This window comes from Lagopus muta, chromosome 2 (genome assembly GCF_023343835.1).
Source record: "Lagopus muta isolate bLagMut1 chromosome 2, bLagMut1 primary, whole genome shotgun sequence".
NCBI lineage: Eukaryota > Metazoa > Chordata > Aves > Galliformes > Phasianidae > Lagopus > Lagopus muta.
The window spans coordinates 95,306,455-95,333,611 of NC_064434.1; the positions used below are offsets into that span (position 1 = coordinate 95,306,455).

The window sequence follows — 27,157 nt, forward strand, 5'->3', positions numbered from 1 at the left end:
ATGGAAAGGAAAAAAGAAATTTGGCAAGCCTTTAGTCGGTAATATGCGCTTCTGAAACCTATGCTTTGAAAGGGCCAAGTTATTACACTGTGAAAAGTAGTTACTCAGCACGTGCTGTAACTTTTCATAGGGATTTTTAGGCCAAATTTAAAGAGTGCTAATGATTTTGAATGCCAAACTTGAGACCCTACAGCAGGATGAGGTTTTAACAAGATTTGAACAACTGCCCTCCCTCCCCCTGGGTTATGCCTCTTTTGGAGATTGGGATTTTTGGTGCCTTAAAATTAAAGCGCTTCACATCTGCACTCATGGAAAATCTTGGCCTTCACATTCTCTTCAGCGCATCGAGAGTAAAATCCCACTGAAGGGAGTGGGAAAGCTGCTGTCATTCACCACAATATGTTGGCCTACCAGGAATGTCATTCATTATTAAAAACAGGGAAAAACCGCAAGTGCAAGCGCCTCATTCTGCAATCTGAGCGCACGCAGCGATGGGGCACACCATTCCACTGCAGACAGCCTCATTCACGTACTGGCAGCGATCTGGCCACGGCAGCTCAGAGCTAATTTATTCTGCTTCCCATTTACCTCATCTAAGTCAGCTATCACCAAGGGGAAACCTGCTGAGAGGTTCTCTGACAACAGTTTATACTGAATGCTTTAGAAGATGGCATAACCCGAGGGTGAGTGCGGTAAAGGCCAGCACCTACTCTCTTATTCCTCTTATTCATTTATGATTTTAATAAATAACTAAAAGTACTTCTGAAGGCAAACTAGAGATAACATAATTAATAGTAGAACTTAATTCCCAGAGCTTGCCAAATATCATAAACAGGTGCTATTACAGGGAGAGCATGGAAGTTGAACCTGATTCCTCCATTCCCAGTACTCCAGCTTGCTGCAAGCCTGTAAAGCTGAGCCCAACAGCAAAGTAGGCAGGCCAGAAATCCAGACTTCAGGAATGCCAGGCCATCAGTTCTAAGGCCCTGCATCACCTCCTTACCCCCACTGGCCATCTGGCTCCACTGCAATTTGAGCCTATCTTTAACATTTCCCAAAGAAAGGAGAGATGAAAACAAAAGGATCGTTTACTTCCTCTAATTGAGAAACAAGATAGGAAGACAGATAACCAAGGAAAATTGGCTCAGCTCCACAGACTTCAACTGATCTTAGAGACCGGGTGATGAGTGGCATAAAGAATGTGAGCATGCTACTATTACTGCTTTGTGACAGCAATACCAGTCTGTTATTTGATGCGCTCCATCTCTGGATACAGAAAGACTTTACAAGAGGGCAATATCACAGAAATGAAGTTGCATCAGCCTACCCAGAAGGAGGGACCCCAGCCTTTTTTTTCCTTGTCATTCACAATACATTTTTTTTTCCTTGCTAAGACAAAATAATATAGTGCTAGTTGTTGCCAAATAGCCACTTTTGAAACTTTTTTTAGCTAAGCAAACTTGGCACAAGATGAGTGTTGCCTATGGATGGAGTTTACAAAGTGGGAGGTTTGCCAGGATTCTACTTTGAGGTCTGGTGCCTCACCTTCTCACCCTACAACAAAGATTAAATGGTCTTCTAGCACAGGAAAAAAAAAAAAAACACCAAAAAAAACCCTGATGCTATTTTTTCCTTTTCCCTCCTTTGGATTCTAGGAATTAGAGTCCACAGGAGATGAACTTCGATAGTGCCATGATCGAAAATGCAGCTTCATCTGAAGCCAGAAGTACTTCCCCAGGCTATGATTATCTACGTACACACACACAAATGCACATGCACACACACATCCATCCTTCACAGGAGCCTGGGAGGAGAGCTCTCCTCTCACTGGTTTGTTAAGGACACAAAGAAAAAAACTGCTGTTAAATACAAAACAACAAAAGACAAATCAATACTGTGAAATAATCCACAGCCATGGGGACCATGCCTTTTAAAAGATCTGCAGAAACCCTGGGTTTGGCAGTGGCTGCTGCATAGTGACTCAAAGGAGGGACCCTAGTGTACACCAGAGCATGTATGTCACCCAAGTGGGGCCTCTCCCCTCCAAAGCTATTCCCCAGAGAACAGACATGCTGGGAACCGAGGAGTCAAAGGAGCTGGAGAGGCTGAAGCCACTCCTACATGCACTGCATTCTCTGCTTTGGATCTTCTTAATGATAAGAGAGAGAAGTGGAAGCCATGGCACTGCCTTCCCTGGTCCCTTCTTGCCTGTAAGTCAGTGCATCCACTGCTTTTCTCTCTGCACAGGGCAAACTAAAAGGCACAAAAAACCACAGCATGCTCCCAGAGAGGAGCTACCTCTCTGCTTGAGCCTGTGTGCAGCTTTTGTCTCAACAACCCTCATTAGGTACCTAGCATTTCCTAGGTGTGCTATGGGCCACAGGAGCAGAGCAGGATGGGGACCAATTCTCCTCCTTTGCCTCTCTAAAAGAATTGCTAAAATGAGAGGGGAGGGTGTGGGTGGGAGGAACCATGGAAAGATTGATGTAAATTCACTTTTAAAAGCCAAACAGATGAAAATAATTTTCACAGCCCCACAGCTGTTCTATGTGTTTTTTTTGGACCAAATCAGAGCGAAACGTGGTGCAGATAATAACCCTAAATTTGAGTAGATAAGCCCCACACAACCAAATTGTCAGCATATTCCCGGCTTCTCCCCATCCTGGCAGTCTGTGAGCTCAGTGAAAGATGAGCATCTCCGTCCCTTCTCAGGGCCCTTGTCTCCTTCCAGAATGATCTGTCTGGGGCAAGATGCTGTCTTCAGCACGCTGCCATTCACCCACTGCTCTCCAGGTCCCAGCTGAGCCCCAGGTGAGCTGGAAAGGATGTGCAGCACTGTTCTGGTCTTTTCCTTGCTCTCTCCCTGCATGTTTTGACATGAAACAGAGGGGACAAAACACTGTGAACAGACAGAAGCCCTAAAGCCATGGTCTCTGAGGTGACCCTGTCAAGCTCCAGACCACAGAAACAGATGGACTTTACAGTTGTGCTTATCCTTGGTTATTTTCCTATAAACCAACCCTGCCAGCAGCCAGTCAGTGCTTTCTGCAACTTTCATAGCACTTTGTGGAGCAAGACCTTAGGTTGGCTTTGAAAAACTACAAAATTCTCTGTTTTGGAGCCAGACAACACATGTCCAAGGAACTCACTGTCGTGCTCTGGTCTGCATTGCAGTGCTTGGTAGGAGGCTGAGCCATCTTTTCCATAGGATGTCCCTGGCACCCCATGGGCATCCTCAGGGTGGAAAGAGGAGCTGCTATCAGGTGACAGTGTTGTTTTGGGTTGGTCTTGAGCGATTCTCCCCCTGAAGTAAGCTTACCCCTTGTTCTTACCAGGCTCTGGGACAAACCTCCAAAAGAAATGACAGGGAACATAAAAAGCTACAATACTTTCAAGAGTCCAAGCTGGCATTTTCTCCAGCCAGAGGTTCCTAAATGACTTTGAAAACCTTGCTCTAAATGTTTTCTTTAGGACCATTCCATTAAATTGAAGGGTTTAAAATGTTTTTTTATAAAAATTGCTGAGGCTCTGAAAGCAATACCTTGGGCACATGCAAGTGGAGCATTCGAAAAACAACCACTAAAAGTGACACCAAATGGAGTCAATTGCGTACTTCAGAGCAGGCTTAGGGCACCTGGGCTCATCAACTTCCACTCCTCATTATATTTAGCACCAAACCCCTCCTGAGGCCCTGTGGATGAGGAAGAAGAGGTCTGGGGGTGCCCTCTCCCACACAGCCCCCTCAGTACTGGGTTATTGCACTATTTTTTTTATTTTTTATTTTTAAATATGCAGCAGCACAATATAAAATCCATTTAGAAACTGGGCTTGCTTGTTGCTATTAAAGAATCCATCAGTGAATTTCATTTTTTATTGGTTCAGTTACAAAACTCACAGCAGTGGTGTTGTGTTTGTTTTTCCAGAGCACCAATAAAAATCTTTTTGATTAAAAAAATTGAGAGAAAGAAAGAGAAAGAATGAAAAAAGAAAGAAATTAAAAGCTGACCTGGTATAACCCATGTGAGCACTGAACCTCAGCGGTGTTATATAAAAAGAACAAAGAGGCAGCAAAGCCAATAGCTGAGCAAATGCTTGACTGCGGCTGCAACCAGCAATGATCGAAACTTGTTTATGACAGCATAAAAATGAGCACGATCAAGCTCTGCTGTATTAAACCAGGTTCAGTTATAGACTGATTACTGAAGAAATATGGCAGATGTAGAGCCCCAGGAAGTAAACAAAAGCTCGTTCTCTGCTTTTCCATGGTTCCACTCTTGCCACATACAACCAGTACAGTTGGTTCCAGGTATTCTGGATGACACAATGCCATATTGTGTCTCAGCTGTCTCTTTACAGATTTTTCTTCCCCTACAAACAAATATCTCAAAATTTATTGCCTTTGTGATTTGCAGCTCCATCTGGCCTGCACCCAATCTTGAAACCAAGAGGAAAATTGTGAGCAATAGATACTGTAAAGACAAATATCCCAAAGACAACAGCCACATTGCATCGGGTGCTATGCAGAAAAATTGTGGATACATCCTAAGCCAGGGTCATTGCTTTCTGCAGGAACATAGACAGCAAAGTGATGATAGCTCAGCTGCATTGTGGTTGGGACCTAGGTTTCCAAAATGATGCCTATGAAGAGCAAATCTAAGAAGCTTGATTTTCATTTCTTTGGATTGATTGCAATTCTATGCAAATCCGAATATACTGTAATTGCATTATTATGATATAGCTGCAACAGGAAATCAATTTTTTTTTTCTCTTCAGAGTGAAAACAAACATTAACACGTGTACTTGACACTACAAGTCAAGGGAATTAGAGTTAGGAGAGCTGCTTTAAAAAAAAAAAAAAAACGCAAGTGGGGTGGGGTATAACCAAGAATTTTTAACATTTCATTTGTGTTTCTAATTTTTTTTTGTAAGTCCTAGAAAAGTAAGAAAATAAATTTTATTTTAGTCATAGTTGTCCGATATTATCTGTTACAGTTTATGAGATGTTAATAAGCTGCTCAGCTTCGCTGATCATTAAGAGCTGTTGATTCTCGGCTGGCCCATGGCAGCACAGGTGCTGGTGCAAATGCATGGCTTTTGGTGTGAATTCCACAGACATCCATGTAAACCAGAAACATCCTCACAGGCAAGAAAGAGGGGAACAAAGTTAGGCTGACTAAAACAGCTGTTCAAAACTGGCATTAATATTTGCAAACACTCTGTCAACTCTGGCTGTCTTTAGAAATGATCTTCAGAGGACCACAAATCCTGTGAAGAGTCAGATGGCATATGTGTTGCTAAGCCTCTCGGACACTTTCAAACATCTTTGCTCTACAGCTTGTCTAACTTTGCGAAGAAATTAAGGCCAGCTGTCTTTGAATATATACTTATCAATGTCTGCATGGGTGGATACTGATAGTGCATTTACCAAGCCCAGCTTAATGCACTTGGGAAACAAGACATTAAATAATCCCTAGGAGAGAGCTGAGCAAGAGCATCCACTCTGGGCATTACTGCGCTTCGCAGTCACGCTCCAACTTAGTCTGTATATGCAAACGCTTGGACTTCAGATAAGGAGGTGTTAACTGAGTGGGAAGTTTGTCGCAGTCAAAAATCTCCTAACGCCTGGGAAAAGACACCATGCATAAGAGCAGGACCCCATGTTCTTTTTCTGTCTTCTTGTGGGTGGGAAACAAATAGACTGAGCAAATAGCACGCAGAAGGAAATCTTTGGGGATTAAAACATGATATGCTGTGTTTCAAACAGGGATTTAGATAGGCCTCATGGAAGAAGGAATGTCTCCCTCACAGCCTCTATGTTATCCTGGTGCTTTTCTTGCTTTCTTCTTTCACCAGGACTTCTCTCCAAATGAAAGTTCATTTGCCACTGGGATGCATGTACAGAAAACAGTAAAATCAAACAACTATTTTTGCTGGGGCCTTTTTTTTTTTTCCACCCTGTCGGCAGAACAGATCTTAAATGGACACAAGAAAACTATTGTGCTAAGACTGTTGCCAGAACAGGAAAAGTCCTCTCCCATCCTCATTAACATTGTAAAAAGTATTTCAGGCTTGCAAGTGCTATAGGAAAGGTTTGACAGACATGACCGTTGACTCAAAATATTAGGAGGGATTGGAAAACAACTGGCTGAAGCTTTCTGAACATCAGCGTGACTGCCAAAGAAAGCATCAGCACCCATTACTTCATGAACCAACATGTGATTTGCAGAAACGCTTACATGACTTAAAAAGTCTAAATCCCACTTTCAGAGGGGGCTTAGTCATCACAAAGTGATTTGAACATCTCAGTAAATTTGAGATTCTGACTATTGAAAGTGCAACTTTCAGTGGAAATGAACAGTTGATCACAAATTTCAAAGTATGAGATTCCTACTACACAGACTGTTGGGGGAGATCAAAGCCCTTGTGAAATACCTTTCCTCCAGCACTACCTCTACACCTGCACTGAAGCCAGAAAGAGCTACAACAGCAGTATCCTACATCTGCTAAGAAAAGCTGAGGTGGTACACATGGAGATATCTATCTGGCAGCAACATCAGAGACAGTGTTGCTGGGAAGAGCTATTCTGTTATAGGAAGTGGGCAACTTCCCACATGTGTATGAAGTTGCTAAAACACAAACTTCTCACCTGTAAAAACACAATATACCTTCTGAGGTTTGCATGCAAAATTCTTAAAAAATAAAAACAAAAAAAACAACAAACCCACAACAAAGAAGGACATTTACATAATGCAGAAACATTCTTGTTTCAGTGAGCAAATAGAGACTGAGAAGCTTCAGTGCACACTGGCCAGATGGGATTGCAGTTTTCTTTCATTTTGTTAGAACCATGCAACAAGGATGTATTGCATCAGGCCCAGTCTAGGAGACTGTTTCTCTAACATGGAATCTACGCTTGTTTGAAACAATCTTCTCACTTTTCGCCATCATAATCACAAGAGATTAACCACCAATCTGCTGCGAATGGGTGAAGCTGCTACATCAACATTTTATCAAAGGCACAACAGGACTTGTATTCTGGCAGATATTATAATAAAAAGTGCTGCAAAAAGTAACAATAGGCAGAGAAATTTGTGTCCTTACAGCATAGGATCTGGTGTATTAGTTTGGCACAGGTAGAAAAACTGACCTGGAAATATGACCTAAGGACTCCGGAAGGCAGAATAGAGGGGGAAAAATCGCATCTCTTGCCTTGCTCTTTTGATCCAGTCAGTCCAAGATACTTGTAGCTTTCTGGGCCACAAATGCATAAAGTTGGCTCATGTCTGGCTTTCCATCCACCAGCACACCCTCAAGTCCTTCTTCGCATGGGTGTTCACAATGAGTTCTTCTCCCAGTCTGTACCCATATCTAGGATTGCCACAATCATATGCAACGACCTGCACTTGGCCTTGTGAAACTCATTAGGTTCTCATGGGCCCACTTTTTGAACACATCCAGGTCCATTTGGATGGCATTCCTTCCTTCTATTGTGTCAAGTGCACCAATCAGCTTGGCTTCATCAGCAAACTTGCAGAGGATGCACTCAATCCCACTGTCTATGCCATTAATAAAGATACTGAAGAGCACAGGTTCCAAGACAGACCCCTGAAGGACACCACTCATCACAAGCCTCCAACTGGACATAGATTAGTTGACCACAATCCTCAGTCTGCAGCCATTCAGCCAATTCCTTAACCACCTGAACAGTCAACCCTTCAAATCTGTATCTTTCTAATTCTGTGATAAATTTAGTCATAATAATCATATATCAAGCTTCAGAATAAACATTTTGCCATTTAGAAGCCTTAGATCAGCACAGCTGAAGTGGTATTTGTGTTTAATGGGCACACAGTAAAGTGCTGCTTAATTAAGCAGCACCAAACCTAACCTGAGTGTTTCAAAATATGATTAAAGTTCAAGAGTTCTCTCTATGAAAATTTCCATTTTATTAACTAAAAAAGAGTGAGTTTTCAGGTTTTCCCACAAAGGAAAGTTTATTTATGATGATATATTACCTGATATAAACTGAAGTGCCAAATACTGAAATGCCTTTTTTTTTTTTTTTTTTTTTTTTTTTTAGTGAGTTAGGCTGTTTGCTTGGACTACCCAAGATGAACAACAGAAATCCTCCTACCTCAGTCCATTTGGAAGATGTCTGGAGACACATGACTCTTGCCTTATGACCGCCTCATGTTATCACTCACATCTTCATGAGCCTCTGCAGAAACAAGAAGAAACAAAACCAAAGAGACCATGAAGAAACCTTGAAAGAGAAATAGAAAGACTGTGTGATAACTAGAATAGCTAGCAATACAAATGAGGCATCTGAAAATTAGCTAAGATCATACTGATAGTCTTCCTAAGAAGAGCTATGGCACAATTAGGGAAATAGTGCAAATGATTTGCTAAGCATCACCATCATGACTTACAAAACCATGGAAAAGTACTGTTCCAAAACGTCAAAGCATTGTTTTCATCTATAATGCCAGCTGAGGAAGCCAGTGAATTCATTCCTGCTTACCAATAAACTTTTATTTAGTTTTCCACTGTGAGATTAGATCATGCAGGAAAAGTTCAAAATAATACCGTAAAAAGAGATGAACTCACACAAGATTTTCATTGGTCATTGGAAAAAAAATTAAAAAATCTGTCAAACTACTGAAAATGAATTAACTTTGGATACTTGAATACATAAACATTTCTGCAAAAATGCTTCAGGACAAAAAAAATTTATTTACCGTGCCCTCCAGGGAAATGTACCTCATCAATCCCTTGTCACTAAATCACTTGCTAACAGTTATGGTGTGAGGTAAAGTGCTGTTTAGTCCCAATGAGTTTAAAGACCTTGATGCCTAATGAATTCTCCTATTCATACTGGAGGTTACATCTGTACTAGGCTCTTTTAACAACCTGGTGCTGAAAAGATCTGATGTAATTTTATTATTTACTAAACAGGTGTCAGTAATCATATCCAATGATGTCAGGCAGCTTGATGGGAATTTGCTTTAAGATGACTATCAAAGGGAGACAGCACTCCATAAACATAAAAAGGCTCTCCTTTAGGTAGCCAGAGCCTCACAGCACATTCACTGGCTGGAGCAAAGGCTAGTTAGTGTCGTCATGAACAAGAGCAATTACTGAGGGTAGTTCACAGTGCCAGAGTTAATTCTGAAAACCTCATCAACAAAGTTAAGACTTGTTGAGCTCTTGGGGTTTGCTTCACAGAGGATCCTTTGCTCATGCAACTGAGCACCTCAGCAAGCACATAACCTGGGTCCTTCCCTCCACCAAAACATGCCTGTGGCTATCCTCCCATGTGCTCAGCAGAGCTGCACCCTTCCAATAGAACACATGGGCACATCTCATTCACCCTGGTTACAGAGGGGGAGTACAAAGGTTTTTTTGTTTGTTTGTTTGTTTTTATCATTAGGAGATAATGAAAGAGCTGTCAGTGCTGCTGCTTCACTCCTGTAAACTAGCCTGTAGGCTCCCAGATTGTTTCTGAGTTACTTCTTGAGTAACCCCATGGCCACCCCTTCTGGGCAGGACAAATCCAAGCATGGGGCTGGAATTAAAATTGCTTTACATTTAGTAACTTGTGCAGCATTGATGTGCAGTGGGTTTGCAAAAGATTTTGGCTTTGCATCACCATTCCCTTGGAATAAGAGAAATTTGCGGCGAAAGACAGAAATGCCGTCTTCTGGCCAGTTGCAAGATGAGGCTCCTCAACTTGTAGAACTTATTTTCCTCCTAACTTTAATTTTATCTAGGCTATTAAATATTTCTACCAGATTTGCTCTTAAGACAAAAAAAAAAAAAAAGTCTGTTTTAGCTAATTGAAACTTTTCACAGAAAACAAACAAAAAAATTCTACAACATAAGGAAGATTTTGGCTGAAAAACTTTCTTGTTTCAGCCTCACACTGAAAACTTTCCAGGTTAGACTAAAAATGTTTAGTCTTTAGTGACAATGTTAAATTTTCCATGGAAAAAAGAAATGTTTCCCAGAGATGTTAATAAGCTACAAGCTGTATTCCTCATTGCTGGAAATGTATTTGTTTGACTATACAATTTCAGGCACCAATTTTGCATTCATATGTCTAAAGTTTTAACAGCAGATTGCTTATTCTCATCAGTGCAGTAAAACAGCATCAAAAATCTACACTGCAGATATACAGTCATCCTAATTTGTTCAGCTTGATACGTAAATTAAAGGCATTGTAAAGTGGCACTTGAATTCACAGCAAACTTGCAACCAGTTATTTGATCTGCACATAGTCAGTCTACTTTGGCTCTATTAGATGTTGGTAGTTTGCTCTAACACACTTTCCAAAACATGTTATATTAAATCACACACTTCTTCAGATTTGAAGAGTAGATCATAAGCCTGGAAGTTTATCTACTTTTTCCAGCTACATCAGTTGCATCTAATAAAACTCATTACCAAGTTCTTGTCTTGTTTACATCCCACAGAGGCAGTCTTAGTGCAGAAAATGAACATTGACTCAACGAATTGAATGGGCTTTGTCAAACTAGGATCCTGACAGGTTGGTTTTTTTTTTTGCATCCATCAATACACAATACCAGTAAATTCCAGTATTTTTGTTAGCTTAAATAGAAAAGTTTCTACTCCGTAAAAACTAATTTTCCAGTTCTAAGACTATGTGTTTTTTAGAGCTTTTTTCCCCTTCAATTTTGTTACTAGGTAGTTAGTTCTTCCTTCCTTAATGGCTATTTAATAAGACCCAGCTGATGCTCAATGAAGTGACCAAGCAGCACCTGAAAGAGATGGGATGTAACATTCATATAAAGTGCCTGAGTACAATCATTGTTATTAAAAGGATAACCAAATGAATTCATAACGATGGGACACTCATTTCAAAGTGTTTCCATAGCTGTTACACATCAGGAAAAATAGGGAAGTTACCTCATTTTCTCCAATCCTAAATAACCTAATAAACTCACCAAAGAAATTAATTAGCCAATATTTCTTGAAAATTCATAACAAAGTTTCCATTTTTCCGTCAGATAATTCCTTAGTGCATTCTGGTTTTTAACTTCCTTCAAGTCTGGATCATTTTGATGTGTGAACAGACATTTTGTGTTTCCATGGGTTATTTCCACAGGTTCAAATATCTTATGTAATTGACATTTTCCTGCTTACAAAAGCTGTCAAACTTAAAAGTAGCAGTTGATTGATAAAACATGGGTTTTGTCTGTAACTTAACTTCATTGTTGGGGCTTATTGCTCAAGCTCTGAATAACTCCTCTCTTCAAAGTGACATGCATTCAATTTTTTTTTTTAATTTTTTTTTTTTTTTTTTTTTTTTTTTTTTTTTTTTTTTAAGCATCTACATTTTAAAGCTTAAAGGCAGCGATTGCTTTTCTTTTTTTTTTCCTTACAGGTACATCTCAACAATTTGCTTCTCTTTACAATTGCTACTTTTTAGATAAGGACTGCAACTTGACTTTAAGTCCAAACTCTGTGTAACACTGATTCACAAACATTTATTCTTTCCAATCCTGACAATTAGAAACAAGAAAACAAAAAGAGCACTACATCTATGGCATTTACAGAGGACTACAGCTATACGGGCCATAAAGCAAGTGACAAAGACCATTTTTAATAACAAAAACAACAGTTATGAAAAGAGCATTTCTTCTAGCTATGACAAATGCAGTGCAGTGTGATCCAGAGCCTGATTGGCATTTTTTTGTTGGCTTGCTGGGCTTTGCGTCTTACTCTTGGTTGAGGACATGAACAAGTTGGCATAATTGAAACAGACATAGTAATAGTGCAGAGGAGTGTGGGGACATGGCTATTGCCTTTGTCTCTGTGCAAACCATCCTCAATGTGATGCTTCATGATGGGCAACCACCTGTGTTTTCCACCTGAACATCACTGATTTACATTGTAAACACTCAGCAGTATCTTAACAGCACTTCACTGTTACTGCCCTTTATGCTCAGATAGCCAAGATAGGGATCACAGAACCCCTTCACTGCCCACAAACTTCTCAGTAATAGTGCACCCTGATTTCCTTCACATGGGACAGAAGACCAGGAGGCAGAAGGCAGGTAACATCTGATTCAATAAAAATGCTCTGCTTTGCCCCCCGCAGGGCATCTCGCATGGTGATGGCCTCCAACAGCCTTTCTTCCTCCTTGAGCCTGCTCTGCTCAGAGATGTCTCAAAACCACGCTGTCCCAGACTGTCTGGGCTTTAATTCTGCACCACGCAGTGCAGACTCAGAACCAAATTCAATTGTCCTGAGCAGGGTTGGATTGAAGCAAGCGCCAATTTTTTAATTTTTATTTTATTTTTTTGAGTCAAGGCCCAGATACAGTAGTTTCACATGCCTTTGGCAGAAAAATGTTTTTGCTTTCTGAAGCAGTTGTTTTTTCAGTGACATGACTTCCTGCAGGGGCGTTTTAATTATTGTTGGTGTATCACCTAACTTAGTTATGTATCGCTTTGAAGTTTTTCTTTGCATCTGATAGTAAGATAATAGCAAATAAACACGGCTGTGTTTAGTCGCTTCCCCTTGCCCTGCATAGGCTTGGTGCAGCTTCTTTGGATTACGCAAGCACAGGGCAGATGGAAAAGGAGGTCCAAAGGCAAAATGCATGTACTGACACCTTTATGCTAGCAAGTGCTTTCTCTTAAGCTGACCGTATTAACAGTCAAATGGAAGTCACACACACAAACTCCACAATGGCAGGTCAAACCCTGAAGACAGAAAATTGTTCAAGACTAAGAGCTGCACAACTGTGTTAAAGGACCGTTCCCAGGTGATAAAAAAAAATAAAGTCACAGATTTTGAACCAAATACATTGCAGCAAGAGTCGCTGCACTGTGGCACAGCAGCAAAATTTGCAAGTGTTTGCATATAATTGCATGAAGTGATAGCCCAGCTACCCACAAAACAGACGCAAGGAAATCTTCCTTGTTGTACTGCCAAGGTAGGATGGAAGGGCTTGATGCTAGCCAGATGGCAGCAGAGTATGCACAACCTACAGCGAGCTGCTGAAATACATCCCAGCTCAAGTCTCCTATTACTTTGATGCTTCTAACATATTTACGTACCAAAGGCTGGGTGATGACACCTCACTGCACTCAACTTCTAGTCTTCACTTTGAACAATTTACCTCCTCCCAATCCAGGTAACAGTTAAATATTTTAGATTTCATTTACTTCTTCCTAAGATAAACACCAGAAAGTTGTTTTCTACTTAATAACAGCAACAAAGCAATTCAGAAAAAAAGCCGGTTCCTGAAAGGCAGCTTGCCAGCAGCCAGATAAAACATTTAAAACCACTGACTGCAGAGTACATGCATACTGTGAAACTGTGAGCTGGGCCACTCATTCTGGGGAAACCCTCTCTCATCTTGTAAGAATTTGAATAATTTTTATAGTCAGATGGGAGAGATTTTCTGGGATAACTGAACTTTCTCCCTTCCTACCAAAGGCAGTAAGAAAAGGTACCATGAGAACAGCTTTTAGCAGAAGTCATTATTAATGGTTTCTTCATTAACAGGGCAATTTCAGTCCCATTCTACCTCTCCCATTGAGGATGGAAGTTCTCATCTTTCAAAAGCAATCTGAGCAAGCCGTATGAGGATTTCACCATTTGTGGCTTGGGAAAGTAGAGATGAAAGACTTCTAAAACCTTTTGCTTGGATTTGTTTTTTGCTCTGTGATGATTATGACATTACTCACCACATGTGCCATTCTCCCATCCCAGGAGACAGTTCTGGGGAGACCCAGCGGACAATATAACTCATTTCTTACTTACGGGCTTGCAGTTTCCATCTGGTTTTTGCCACCGCAGCTGAGGTCCCAACCAGAGGGTTGTGAAGCTCAATAACTACAGTGCTATTTACATTGGGAACATCTCAAAGGAAGGTCACAATCCTACTTCAGGGCTACATGGAGCCATAAAACCTTGTGTTTCTATAACAAACTGTTTTTAAAGGCCTTATTTTTTTTGCACTGAATGCTGTGCCATGCTGAGGAAATGCCTTAAAGATGGAAGATGCATTCACATAGCCACTTGTGAGAGCTCTGTGACTGCACTCACTACTCATGGGAAGCAAAAGCCCAAATAAACAGGAAGAAATCCTCCAGCTGGCTCTCCACTCCTACTTCTAACCCTGTACACTTGTGTTTAACATTTTCAAAGAGTACAGACTTTTCTTTTCCCAAAGCCTGAAAAATATGGAGTATAGCAGCAAAACTGAGCAGAACATGAACCCGGAGATCCTTTGCGCTTTCAGGTCTTTCTGACTCCCTCTTTGGTAAGGCTCGTTTTCAAATCCAAAGCTTTCTGCCAGCCTCTAGTGAGTAAACCTCATTTAATAAAAGGACAGAAGTTAACACTCAGCTCATATGCCACAGTCACACAGCCTGCCCACACTTGTGGCCACAGCACCAAATAATGTTCTGAAACGCTATTGCTTCAGACCCACAACAATCTTTGAACCTACACAGATGTCCAAAGATGAAAGAGGAAGCAAAGCTGCTGAGTTCCTTTCCTGCCATGACAGAAGAGTACATGCCAGTCAACTACTTCCTATAGTCAGCCCCACCCTCTGAAATTCTGAGAAAAAAGGGAAAAAAAGCTCAGCTAATGAGAATTGCAGCACTGTTCGCTCCACTGTAGTTAAGGTTGTATTCATTATAAATCCCCTTTTCAAGGTTTCTGTCATTCAGCCATAAAAATCATTCTAGGTTGAAATTTAGCATCCAAGCTTTCTGCCCAAGGACAATATTTTTGACAGAATTTGGAAACAATTGGTTTGGCAAAGTGCATCTGAAGTTTTAAGCAGCGCAAAAAAGAATGGTGGCTGGTGGTGTCAGATGCTATTATTTTATGCTCTCATAACTTAAAAACAACTAATTTAGTTTCTGTGGTTGTTATTACTCCATGATTTCCTCTGAAATATTTGCCCCATTCCTAATAACAAACTCATGTAAATTGCTAGCAGTGCTCTAAATAGAAATATAATAGCATTCCTGGGCCAAATCTTCAGCTGCTATAAATTAGTTTAGTGTCATTGCTGCCTACGTTCAGCAGCCGAGGTGTTGGCTCCAGGTGTTCAGCAAAACTCATTTTGGTGTGAGCATGTTTCTGGCTGGCTCCATTAGTCCTTTGCTGGGCAGTTCCCAGGAATTTAGAAAGCAGATGGTTAGGTAATGTCTTCAGGATCTGATAGAAGCGGTCCTGCTCTCATCAAAGCCTGTTGCTAAACATCACTTGACTTCATGTGCTGAAGTCAACACCTCCACCTAGAACATGCAAAGTTTTCCTGGGAAGCACTGTCGCACCAGGAAGTTAGGCTGGCTGCATCCAAACCAAAATCTAAGTCAGGCTCCCTCAGTGCAATGAATCACACACACGTTTAGCTTCTCTTGTTTTATCCTTGGAGCAGCTGCTACCTGAGAAGGAACTGTTAAATTCAACTTGGTTGTATTTCATGTAAGACCATACGTTTCAGGCACACTGCATCCCGAGGCACAACAATTGAACTATGTTAATGGTAACAAGTTGGTTCTTTCGTGCCACGGGGAAGTCCAGTGCTTGCTTCTGTTTGAATTCATGCAGTAACTTTTTTTAGTGGAATGTTGAACACTATGGGTGAGGATTTGGGTGTTTTCAGAAAGGCTGATCACAACAACTCCTTTCCCTTTCTTCTTGCATTCACAGAAATGATATTTTCCTTATGAAGAACTGAAGTTTGGATAAGCAAGTACTTTGAAAATTCATAGCTAATTTCTGAATAACTTAACATATCCTCTCCCATTTGAGCTGATCTGCAGAGTAAAACCCAAACTCATCATACCATATCAATATAATGCTTCAAATCAGCATTTCTGCCTACTGCAAGCCTTCTGCAGATCCAACCAGAAGTCACTGTAAAACACCAATGCAACTGAAGATGGGTGGATTCTCTCTTCATGTCAATGAGAGCTATTATGTGATCCCACATCTATTAATTGTTCAGTGGCCATAACAGCATCCTGGATCTAAAATGCTGTGAGTTTATGAATCAGCTTTCCCTTAAATATTACTTATCCAGACAGAAAAAAAGAGAGACGAACAAGGAGGCTCCAACCAATGACAACAATTCAATGACATGACTTCTTTCCAATCTCTGTTGCAGCAACAGGCCCGAAAAACACTGGGGTGTGGGACAGCTCTATTATTTTCAGAATAATATTTGTTGATTCCATACTTCCCTCTGCAATACCATCACATTTAATCAGGAAAGTCAGCGTAAGGTTTTACTTGGCATCTGTGTCTACTGTAGCGTAGGGAATAGAAATTTTGGGCCTCTAACAGCTGTGGAGAAGGGCCTTAAATATTACATCATTTATCAGCAGTGCTTCCAGAAAAAAAGGAAACATTCCACAAAAAGACAATTTACTTGTCTTAATAATGTAAACAGAAATTAAAGTGGAGAAATCCCTTCTGGCAATATTTTTGACAGTTACCTTCATTTTCATCATTGCTGACTGCACATATCTACTTTGAAAATGAATATGCTTTCTACTTCAAAAGGAAAAAGGTACACAGGCAAAGAGTGCGAGAAGGATCTCATAATGTAGAAATTCATTGACTACAATAATTTTCAGGAAGTTTACCTGCTCTGAAGTTCAGATTTTCTGCCTTTGAGAGTATTAGGGAAATGTTACATCACATTCACTCGGAGAACATGCCAGGGTTTTGGCTCAACCCCACCAAAACTTTTAACTAAATGTGCATGTAGGCAAAAATATATGGTATGTACAGCATATATACTCATGACTTCTTTCTAGTCAGAATAATAGGAATAATTCAGGAAAGGAACCACTGAGAAGGCGAGTTTCAGTTTCTGTTACATTTACTGCTGCCATTAATGTCAGGTTCTAGGTTCCTCAGACATAATTAGACCTCTTCTGTGCTTGGCTTTTTAAAATCAGAAAGCTAGTGTCCTAGTCTCAAACACTCCACTGTGGGTACAACTGAATAGCACCAGGTCTAGGAGGTCCTGTTTTGCACTGAGATAACCAAAGGCCAGGGAGGCCAACAGCTCAGGGCTAAGCAAATAGCCTCCTCAGGAACACCACCTTTGATAATACATGAAAAGCGGCACAGGAAGACAATGACAGAAGTGGGAATAGAGCCCAGGCCTCATTTTCCTAACTATGGCAAACTGTCCCACAGGAGGGAGATACACATGATGTCAAACTGCCACGATCTTCACTGAGATACGTCCAATGAATGTATGTTCTCCCTAGAGTTGCATTAACCCAGCCCTATTACAGCCCAAGAAAGCTGTGTATCTTCAGCCTAGCCAACCAAATAGGAGATAAGCAGTTTCCAAGTTCACTGTGGGGATCTCAGGCTCTTCGGATGCAAACTAACTGTGTGACAGTCATCTGACTGCTGGCTGGACAGCCTTGGTACCGCCACCAGTGGTGTCAGGTAGCAATAAGATGCTATGGGTGCATGCTGTGGGTAAGAGTTGCCTGACTAAACTTCTCTGCAGAAATCAGCACAGAGCCAAACTTGATTCCTTTGTCTAACAAAGACTTAATTACTGCAGAGAAAATACCCCAAAGGGGTTGGGATGAAACAGATTCTCAGTCAAGTATAGCTATACTCAGCACAAGTTACTCCTTAATTCTTGCAGAAATGACAACAAAGCAGATCCCAGTTGACACTAGCACTAATTACCATTACATCAAGCCTGTAACAGTTGCAGAAGAGAGCGATCTTAGGACTGGATCTTTCAGCAGGTTTCAAAGAAACCAGCCAGGCTCAACAATTTCCATGAATACCACAGCACCTACATGGTTTCAAATTACTAAATACATGGGCATTTCAAATATTGTTTAGAATTCAAGGGTTACATGCACAATTTATACCATATACTAACTCTTATATGAGTGCAATTCAAGAGGACAGAAAAATACCTACAAGTTGTTTTCAAACTGAAATACCTCACTGTTCTTGTGTAAGGGTGTTTGGGAATGGGAAACCGCTCACAGTCCAGTTAGATAAAAGCACTGTTTGCACAATAATTACTATTAAAAAAAAGTCAAGGCAGTTTTCATAGACCTGTGTGCCCACTCAGTCATTTGGGGTAAGTGGACATAAACTTAACTACTGAAGTAATAATGAGGTATCTAGTTTTGCCAGAAGGATGCATTCAAAAATCATTGCTTAGACACTGAAGGATGAGATTGGCTTACCAATAGCAATTTTTTAAGAAGACAGATTTATGTTTTGTTGATCTGTACTGTGCTTGTTCGCAACCATGAGGAAAAGAAAGCCAAGTATAGAAGCACCAGACATATCTATTTATCAGGACACCCTGATTATTTCAGATGCTGAGCTCAGCTCTGACATTACCAAGCTCTGAAACAATTTTCTGACAGCTGCTCTGAAGAGCTGAAAGGGTAGCATGATTCTGGCCCCAGCCCAGCAAGACCATACTATCTCAAACCCACACAAACACAAATAGAAAGTGGGCAGCCCAGGGGAGAGCGAAGGCAGAGAGCAGCATGACAAGGACATGGGGAACCTCACCCTGCAGACAAGCAGGAAGCTATACTTTCCTTATTTATATCCTCCCTCAAAGTGAGTTACAGAATATTGGAAGAGCAATGTAACAACTACATCCCCCAGATTCACCTCCAGCACCAGATATTAAGCCCAGAAAGCACCAGACACGCTGCAGCCTGATGAGCTGCTGGCAGAAGGTGGCTACTTCAGAAGTGCAAGGCTGACAGACCAGTTCCCTGCACAGCCACAGAGCTGCAGCAATACAAATGCCTGCCCCAGTCCAACGCCTGCCCTGGCTCTCCTCACTTGAGCAGCCTCACCAGCAGCTCAGCAAGCCCCTGCACAGTCAGAAGCCCCAGCACCACGTTGTTCCCCCTGCAGAGGGGCCAGAGTAAAACCCCACAGCCTCCTACCACAAGCTTCACCTCAGGAAGGGGCATCCAGTCCCAAGCATTTAAATGTGTGTACAATACCCCATACAGAGGCCCTTTATATGAAATCAGTGAACCACTGGATGTTTTAAATCTCAAAATACAGGAGAGTTTTGATTGCGGTTTGAAAAGAAAACTGAAAGGAAACCTTTGGAAGGAGAGCAGATCTCACCTAGTGAGATCCCTGCGAGTGCTGGGGATTAACACACACTCGCAATTCCTCTTGAATACAAACAGCTTTGTTACACTGCCTGTGACAGGCCTAAGAAGCTTTCATGTTTCAGTTCAGTTTCAAACTTCCCATGCTCCTGAAAATATAAAAGGCCAGTGTGAAACAACCCATCTGACCTGGCTTGAAAAATTGTCTGACACTGTACCAGAGGGAGCAATGTGAGGAAATGGCTAGTTTTCCCCTGGTCCTACTCTTTGGTGCTCAGCACTCTCTCCAGACAGCAACATGGCTTTATGCTACCTGAAGAACTTCTCTCAGCTTGCTCCCATTCCCCCTCCACCCCTTCCCAATACTTGATTTGTAGCAAATCTCAGCTCTCAGCCCCATTCCTTTTCCAAAAGGAAAGGATCCAGCTGGAAGCTGGTCCAAGCTGGGCCACTGGGAAACAAAGCAAGAAAAGAGTAAACTGGCAGGGTAATCCCTTGGCAATCTGTGCTTCTCATTAATCCACAGCACCACTCAGCTTCCAACGTGATTGCTGCCCTGGAGTCTGCCAAAGCACCTTGCAAGGGCACATCAATGCCTGGTCAGGGAATGCTGCAGCAGTAAAGAAGATTCTGATGGACATCAGTTAACAAAGGGATGGCTTGTTTATACACACTGCTGTGCAAAGCCTCTTCTGATAGCTTTGCTATCTACAACACAAAATACCACAAAGAAAAAAGGACTAACTGTTCCCGGAAGAGCTGAGATTTCACTCTAGGTATTTACACTGCTCTTTGCCATAGATGAAGAATTACGATAAGAATTCAAGTGATTGTGTTAAAAAAAAAAAAACAAAAAACAAAAAACAACAAAAAACAGGAGGTTTACAAACTTAAGAGGTTCCTCAGGAAGGAGATGTGGAAAAAAAAAAAAAAGGTAGCTTTGGTGTTTTAAAAGGGACAGGGACTTTGGATCCAGGTTGTCTCTCCCCTGGTTGCTAGCGTGACTGCATTGCTGCAGCTCACGTCTGCGATAAAGAACTGAGAAAATAAAGAATGGTGGTATAATAAATACTTTCATAATCACAAAAGTCTCAAACCATTGAGACGAGGACATTTTACTTCAAGCTGATATTTGGTACAGGTTCTGGGAAAAAGTCAATCACAAACAACCCACAAGAATCACATTGGTGTTTTTTCCTACCACTGGACTGGGGGAATTGCCATGCTTTTAGGTTACCTATGTAAACATGAGGACACCAAGTGCCCTCGGTCCCATACTTCCAGGGCTGCCTCACCATACTCACCCTGCCCTGGAGGGCATCAACTTCCTTGCTGTGATGTTCTCAGGGATCCCAGAAAGATCTGAGATCTGACAGCTACTGTAGATGGATTTAGGAGACCCTGAGGGTCTGCTCCTTCTAAAACAAAACAACAACAAAACTAAAAGCAACCAAAATCTAAGGGTTCAAGCTGCTAGCAAAAAAATTCTTACCAGAGCACATTTTGAAAATCCTCCTCTTTTTACCTTGGACCATAATGCAAAGTTACATAAATAACTAAACGAAAACTGGGCAGCATTTCAAGTAGGTCGGAGATGCCAAACTCCATCAGCTGCAGCCAGGCCAGGGAGGAGCCCTGGAGCTTTCCCACACCTCCTGGCTGACATCCACAAGGACTGCGGGGAGCCATCTGCTCCACAGAACGGTGTGGGGCACATACTGCTCTCCTCTGCTCTGGGGAGGGAGCAGAGAAGTAATTTTGCTCCCAAGGGCTTGCCTGATCTTTAGGAGGTGCTAATTTTAATATCACATTCCTCCCTTCATACCTTCCTTCTCTTTCCAGGCCTTTGCTGTTCTTCTCACAGTGGAGATAGCATCAGCTCCACCGATCCCTTGTGGCAAGTACAGAGATAGCATGTGCTTCCCGTCCTTTCTGCCTTTTGTGATGAGACGTCTGGGTGATGCCTGGAACAATGGTATCTAGCTTTTGGTTTGAGCATCTGTGAGGAGCTCTTACAAGAATCACAATGCCCTTCAAGAAACGAGAAAGATTTTGACCTAGAATAGCTGCCCAACTACCTTGACAAACTGCTTTCCCCTTTAAGCTGCATTCTGATTTTAAGACGCTCTTGGCATCGCACAGGAACAAAACACCCAGCTCGAAATCAAACAGCTCACTTTGGACTTAAGAGGGCTGGGATTTCAAGCCCAACGTTCCTGATCCAAGCGCTCTGCAGTGAACAGTAAAGAGCAAAGTCTTCTGTTTTTACTGCTTGTGCAAAGAAAGCTTTACTTTTCAGGATTTTGCATGCATCCAAGTGGAGTAGATTTCTCTCTGGCTCTGCAGAGATTCTTTCCACACTGCCATCACATTTTTTTTTTTTTTTTTTAATTCCCTTCTCTCCTTTTCATTGGCATTCCTTTGGAAGAAATTTAATTGCATAATTCAATGACCTTCCCCATCAAGAGCCCTATTTGCAAGTGTCAGCCCCAACTTGGAGTTCAACCCTCAGTCAGAGGAGCAGTAAAGCTGGCAGGCTTAAGTACTACAGGAATGCTAACATTGCAGATCTGAGAGAGTTAATTTGGTCAGAATGCACTCTAGTAATGTTTATGTTTTAGATAAAGTGCCTACAATGTTGCAGCTTGCCCTTCTGACCCCATTTCCTCGTTAGTGTGCAGCTCAGAGAAAGTGATACTTAATTCCAAATCTTTGCTTTTATTAGCTCCCAGAGAGGGATAGGATTTCATCCCAGCCTTATCTCTGTTATAAACATCCTGTTACCATTCATATCGCAGGGATATCTTTGGGAAAATGATTAAATACGTTCCACCAGACACAAACGGCATCCCCGATCAGTTTTGCACAGTATGCAGTGACTTTGTGCTTGTGCGTGTTGTCAAACAGCATGAGTCTAATCACTGCTAAAGGGGTGGAAATTTTACATACAAGTGTGAAAACGCGTGGGGGCTCCTCTACTACAAACAACTATCTGTGCATTTAAAAGACATGCCCAAGTGCTATGAAGTCCTAGCATCGTTTATATTCAGAATTTCAGCCAGGGATTTCTGAAAGACAGTTTAGCTGTGAAGGTAGCCAAAAGGTCTAACTCTTCATTCTTCTTCATTTATGAAAACTCATTTTTTCAGCTGCTGCAGAGCAGCTCTGATTACTTAAAGCAGGCACAAGCATGACCTAAGCAGTGCATCTGCAGCTTTGCACCAGTTTCAGCATCAAAAAGTCTCGGCACATTCTTGGAACAGTATTTATAATATTCAACCTATATTTCTGGAATCATTTACGCAAGCTGTTCTGCAAAGCGTGGTGTGCTCAGGTGGGCAGACTCCTAGAGAACCCCTCATGCTGCCAGGTTAGCATCTCATATCACAGCTTTGTAGCAGCAGCTTTTGAGCCAGGGTCTGCATCCATGAACTCAGCTACAGGGTTCACATGGAGACTGAAAAAGCAAGCCTATGTAGGCTGTTCAACAATAGTTGATGTTTCTAGAAGTACCCACGGCCTGTACATTTCAGAAGATTCACAAACCAAAACATACTCAATAACCTTGCCCTAAAGCACTTTCTTGAGGTATCTGTAAATTAACCAGCATATACAGTGAAAGAGAGGGAAAAGTACCTGATGATGTACTACAATTGGCTTATGACAAAACCGGATATACACAGAAGGGCAGGAATGAGGTTCTCTGCTGGTAAAGAATTTGCATTTCCCAGATTCACTGGGAACCAATAGTTCCTGTAGATGCAGGGGAAAAAAAATAGTGCTTTGTGCAGGACAAGCACACATCCTGAGGCTCACTTTGCTATGGCTGAACCAAATGCTGATGCAGCAACTAACTGCAACATCTTGAGAAATTACTTTCTAATCCTACCTTTTGCACTAAGGACATTCTTTGGTTTCTTCATTATGAGAGACCTTGGCCAAAATCATTACAATCTTCATGTCCAAACTTACAAGCTTTTGAATTCAGTTATTTTGGAATATAATTTCAGTGTCAAAGGGCAGGCAGGCAACCAGCCCTCCATGACTTTCCACCACAGCTGGATGCCAAACTACGAACGCTTCTGATCTATGAAATTGGTAACTTACTTGAGTAAACCCCTGGACTTCCAAGCTTGCTCAACAAGCAGCTTCAAACTGAGGAGTCCTGCTACAGTTCAGCCCTATGTTCCTGGATACACACACACAAATACTTCCATGTAGCAGATATTGCTTGGGGCTCGACCCAGTTCCCTATCAAAATGCATGCAAAAATCTCAAAATTAAAACCTGAATCTAAATGTATTTTATAGCTTGAACCTGTCAGATGGATTCCTGTATTAACAGATACATGAAATTCAGGGCAAAAAAGCAAAACTGTTTCCAGTCCAAGAGCTAGAGTATCACTAGCTGAAAAATCACACTTGTTTCATGTGGAAGTTGAAAAGTGTGTAAATACATACCCACCCACTCAGCCTCTTTTAGGAATACTTTTTCAATAAGTTACTGATAACAGGAAAAAAAAAAAAAGCCAAGAAAACACACACAAAAAAACATTTTCTGAATGTTCTGTAACCAGCTTCTAATTCCTTTCCATTTGGAGCTTCGACTTAAAGCAATAATTTTGAGAGGTTAACAAAAACAAAATTCCCAAAGTGAAAATTTTAAATGCAAACTGAATTTCATGCATAAAGTTAATTTCAGTTTTTCTTTTGTTCCTGTCCCACCAAGGATTGAAAGATTAAAAACATTTGAGATTTCCCCTCATGTTTGCTGGAGGCCGTTATACATTAAGTAGCTTTCCAATTTAATCTTTTGATTTTAACAGCCTTTGTATCTAAATTAAATGATATATCCTCCAGGGGACAAGGAGAAAGAATGGCCCCTCTGTTCTCCAGCCATTTCAAATTTTCTCTCTCTTTGCTAAAGCAGGAATAGGATGCCACACGTACTACGTGATGATAGTGACCAGGGAAAGGTTTGACTTCATGCAGACCTGGCAACATCATCCCAACAGTTCTGTTGGCTCTGGCTCAGGGTGCTGGAGCACCGTGGGGCTGTGATAGCATCAGTTGAATGGGGCTGTCCAATGGCACAACACAGCCTGCTGTTTTCTGGAACACCTGGAAAGGGTCACACTCAAATAGTTAAATAAGCCCCTGGATTATTTGTCCTTGAGCAACTTCTTCAAAAGTGCATCTCCACTAGAGAAAGCAGCCCCAAATAGCAATGCAAAACCATCCCCTTTGGGATCATCTTCTTCAGCTCAGCCTCCTTGGGAGGAGGAGGTGGTGATGTGGGTTCAGAGTGGAGACACGCACTCAGGAGGGTGCAGAGAGTACATGCTTATCTCCCCGACAGCTACTCCTCCCATCCACAAATGGGGTTAAGCTCCTACAGCAAACTCTGTTCATTTCCCTGTTTGGCATGCAGCCAGAAGCTTTTGCCTTCCAGTCATGTGAACTTTTCATTGTGATTCCTACAAGCTGAGCTTACATGAAACTGTTTCCTGAAATAACTGTTTTCATTCCCCCTCCATCCCTCTCTACCTCACCATTTCTGCTAGAGCAAAACCAAGCCTGTTTATCGATCAGCCAATAAACAAATACTCTGGAAGCCCAAGGAGTACTTAAAAAACCTACAGTGACAGTCTCCTATCAGATTTGAATAGTTTAACTACACTTCCCTCAAACATTACATCCCTTAACGTGTATTTAAACAAGTCTTGGCCTCTTGGGTACATTTTTAATGACCTTTGTTTTAACCCTGCATAAATGAAATGCTCCAAGTCATGAGTTTTGCTGAAGTGGGTACTGGATCACCAATTCCAATAAAAAGAACACACATCAGATCTAGAAACGAATGTGTTTGCTGTTTTTACCATAGCTGAACATAAGGAGCTAAAGAACATTATGCCCTGGGACATAGTTTGCAGCATGCACCATTGACATGAGCAGAAGAAAACTACAGCATCCAATTGTTTCATTCACTCAGAACCAAGACACACTATTAAGCAGTAGGACATTCGAAAGGAAGATGAATGGGCGCAGGATAGGAAATCTGCTCCCAGTTAAAGGCAGATATAGGACACTAGGTGGATTGAAGCAACACACATAGTGGAGTCAAAAATCAGCAGGAGCAAGGAATCCCTGCCTACAGGGAAAGCGGCACATTTGCAAGCAGGGATGAAAAAAAGCCATGAGAATGTGAGGTGAGGACAATAAGGTAACAAATTTTATTATTTCACAGGCAGATGGTGAAATCTCATCTGGAATAACATGTCAGCATCCGCTTGTTTTTTTTGAAGGTGAAGTAGATTAGAAAGAATTAAAGATGTTGAGAGCCACAAAGTGAGAAAGCAAAAGTTAAAAGAATACATTTGAGACTAATAGATACTAAAAATAGTCAGCCTTAACATTTTTTTCACTAAAAAAAAAAAAAAAAAAAAAAAAGCCAAACCCCCACAAAAACCCACCGCCACAAAACCCCTCAACTCCCCCTAGAAAACACACAACTTCCTAGGAGATGTGTCCTCCTTGCTTTCATTCTTTATATCTCTTACATTTATTTAGAAAAATACTGTCTTACTGAGCAGTTCAACATGACCTTAACCCTGACATTCTGTATCCATGCCAGGTCTTGAAAGCACATACTTAAGTTTCCATTGATTCAACTGGGATTTTAATATGCATTGAAGACTGAGGTTTTCCAGGATTTGGGCATCTCTTTGGCCCAAATTCTTCTCAGAAGAGCTGAGCAAAGCATTATGTACCAGTTACTCATATCAAGAAACGCACAGCCAGATGACAGGAAGCACCAATGGCTGGAATTCTGAGAGATGCACAGCGCTGTTGGCTGGGTTTGGACAACCCAAGAGACGGGGGAAAACAAACACCACTTCTCAGTAAATCTATTAAGATAAAACTAGTGCACTCCAAGGAAAATGTAGGACCTTAAGGGACAGGAGCACACCATGGTACCGAGCACACAAATGCAGCAGAAAATATTTGAGGATCTTCTGCTGGTCTGCCCAGCCCTAGGGTCTGATCTGGCCAGCTGATGTACAGTTTGACTTATTCAAATTACAGAAGGATTAAAGGAGGTCACTTTACCTTAGCACAAAAGCCTAAGCCCAGCTTTCTTCACAGCAAACTACCTTCCTTTAGAGGCATGCTGATTACAAATAAGAATGCACAAGATTTCTACAGATAGAAAAAGAAAAGCTTATGCTCTGCTCTTTTCAGTGAATGCTTTTCTTGTGTGTGAATGTTTTTCCAATTTAATATTTGTTTTCTGATCTACCTCTTCCCTGTATTTTTTCAATAAGCAGTTCTGGTGTTCAACCCAAGGAACTGTCAGGCTGGGTTGGAAATGCTGAGACTTGACATTTCTAGATTAAATGTCAACCAGATGTTTGTGCACTTCCCTTACAAGCCTTTCAAGAAGCTTCTCAATTTAGTATTGTGTTTCACTATTAGGGGAAACCCAAGTTTGTATGTTACTAGTTTGGGCTGAAAGAGATTGAAAGCCTCAGGGAGGAAAAGAAATCACTGGTACCTGAGCAATAGGAAATATGATTCCAAATTGCAATCTGCAATAGCTGGTGTCCTTTTTTTCTTTGCAACATAGTTGAAGTCCAACTGAAATAAATTAGCTTCAAATCCAGAAACTATTTTTATATAATACTAACATTTTCCCTCAACCACTGAAGCTAGGGAAACACAGAATGGGATGAGGCCCTTCCCTTAATCCTCTCAGCCACAGTGCCAGAGGTGGCACTGCTTCTGACAATGGAGAGTAGGATACAAGGGAAAAACTGAAGAGATTTATTAATGAAAAGAGACGAGAGAGAGTGAGAAGTATTGCAGCCGTAACAGTCTCTAAAGCACCCCGGGTTTTCCACTGCCCTCCCATCTGTGTGCAATCTTGGAAACAGCAAGTCTCAGTTCCTGCTCTGTAAAATGGGATTTATAGTAGGATTTCTTTTGTGCATGTGCTGCATCTTGTACAGTCTTCAGGG

At 41.4% G+C, this 27,157-nt stretch overlaps 1 protein-coding gene across 1 annotated transcript in view; it reads right to left on the bottom strand.

Annotated features, from left to right (window-relative positions):
* HAO1 (hydroxyacid oxidase 1) overlaps positions 1 to 27,157 on the bottom strand; it is a 390,969-nt gene that overhangs the window by 67,954 nt on the left and 295,858 nt on the right. Inside the window, exon 11 of the mRNA XM_048938310.1 lies at positions 8,135 to 8,218. The gene's annotated coding sequence lies outside the window, so the exon portion shown is untranslated. The remainder of the gene's footprint in view (positions 1 to 8,134; positions 8,219 to 27,157) is intronic.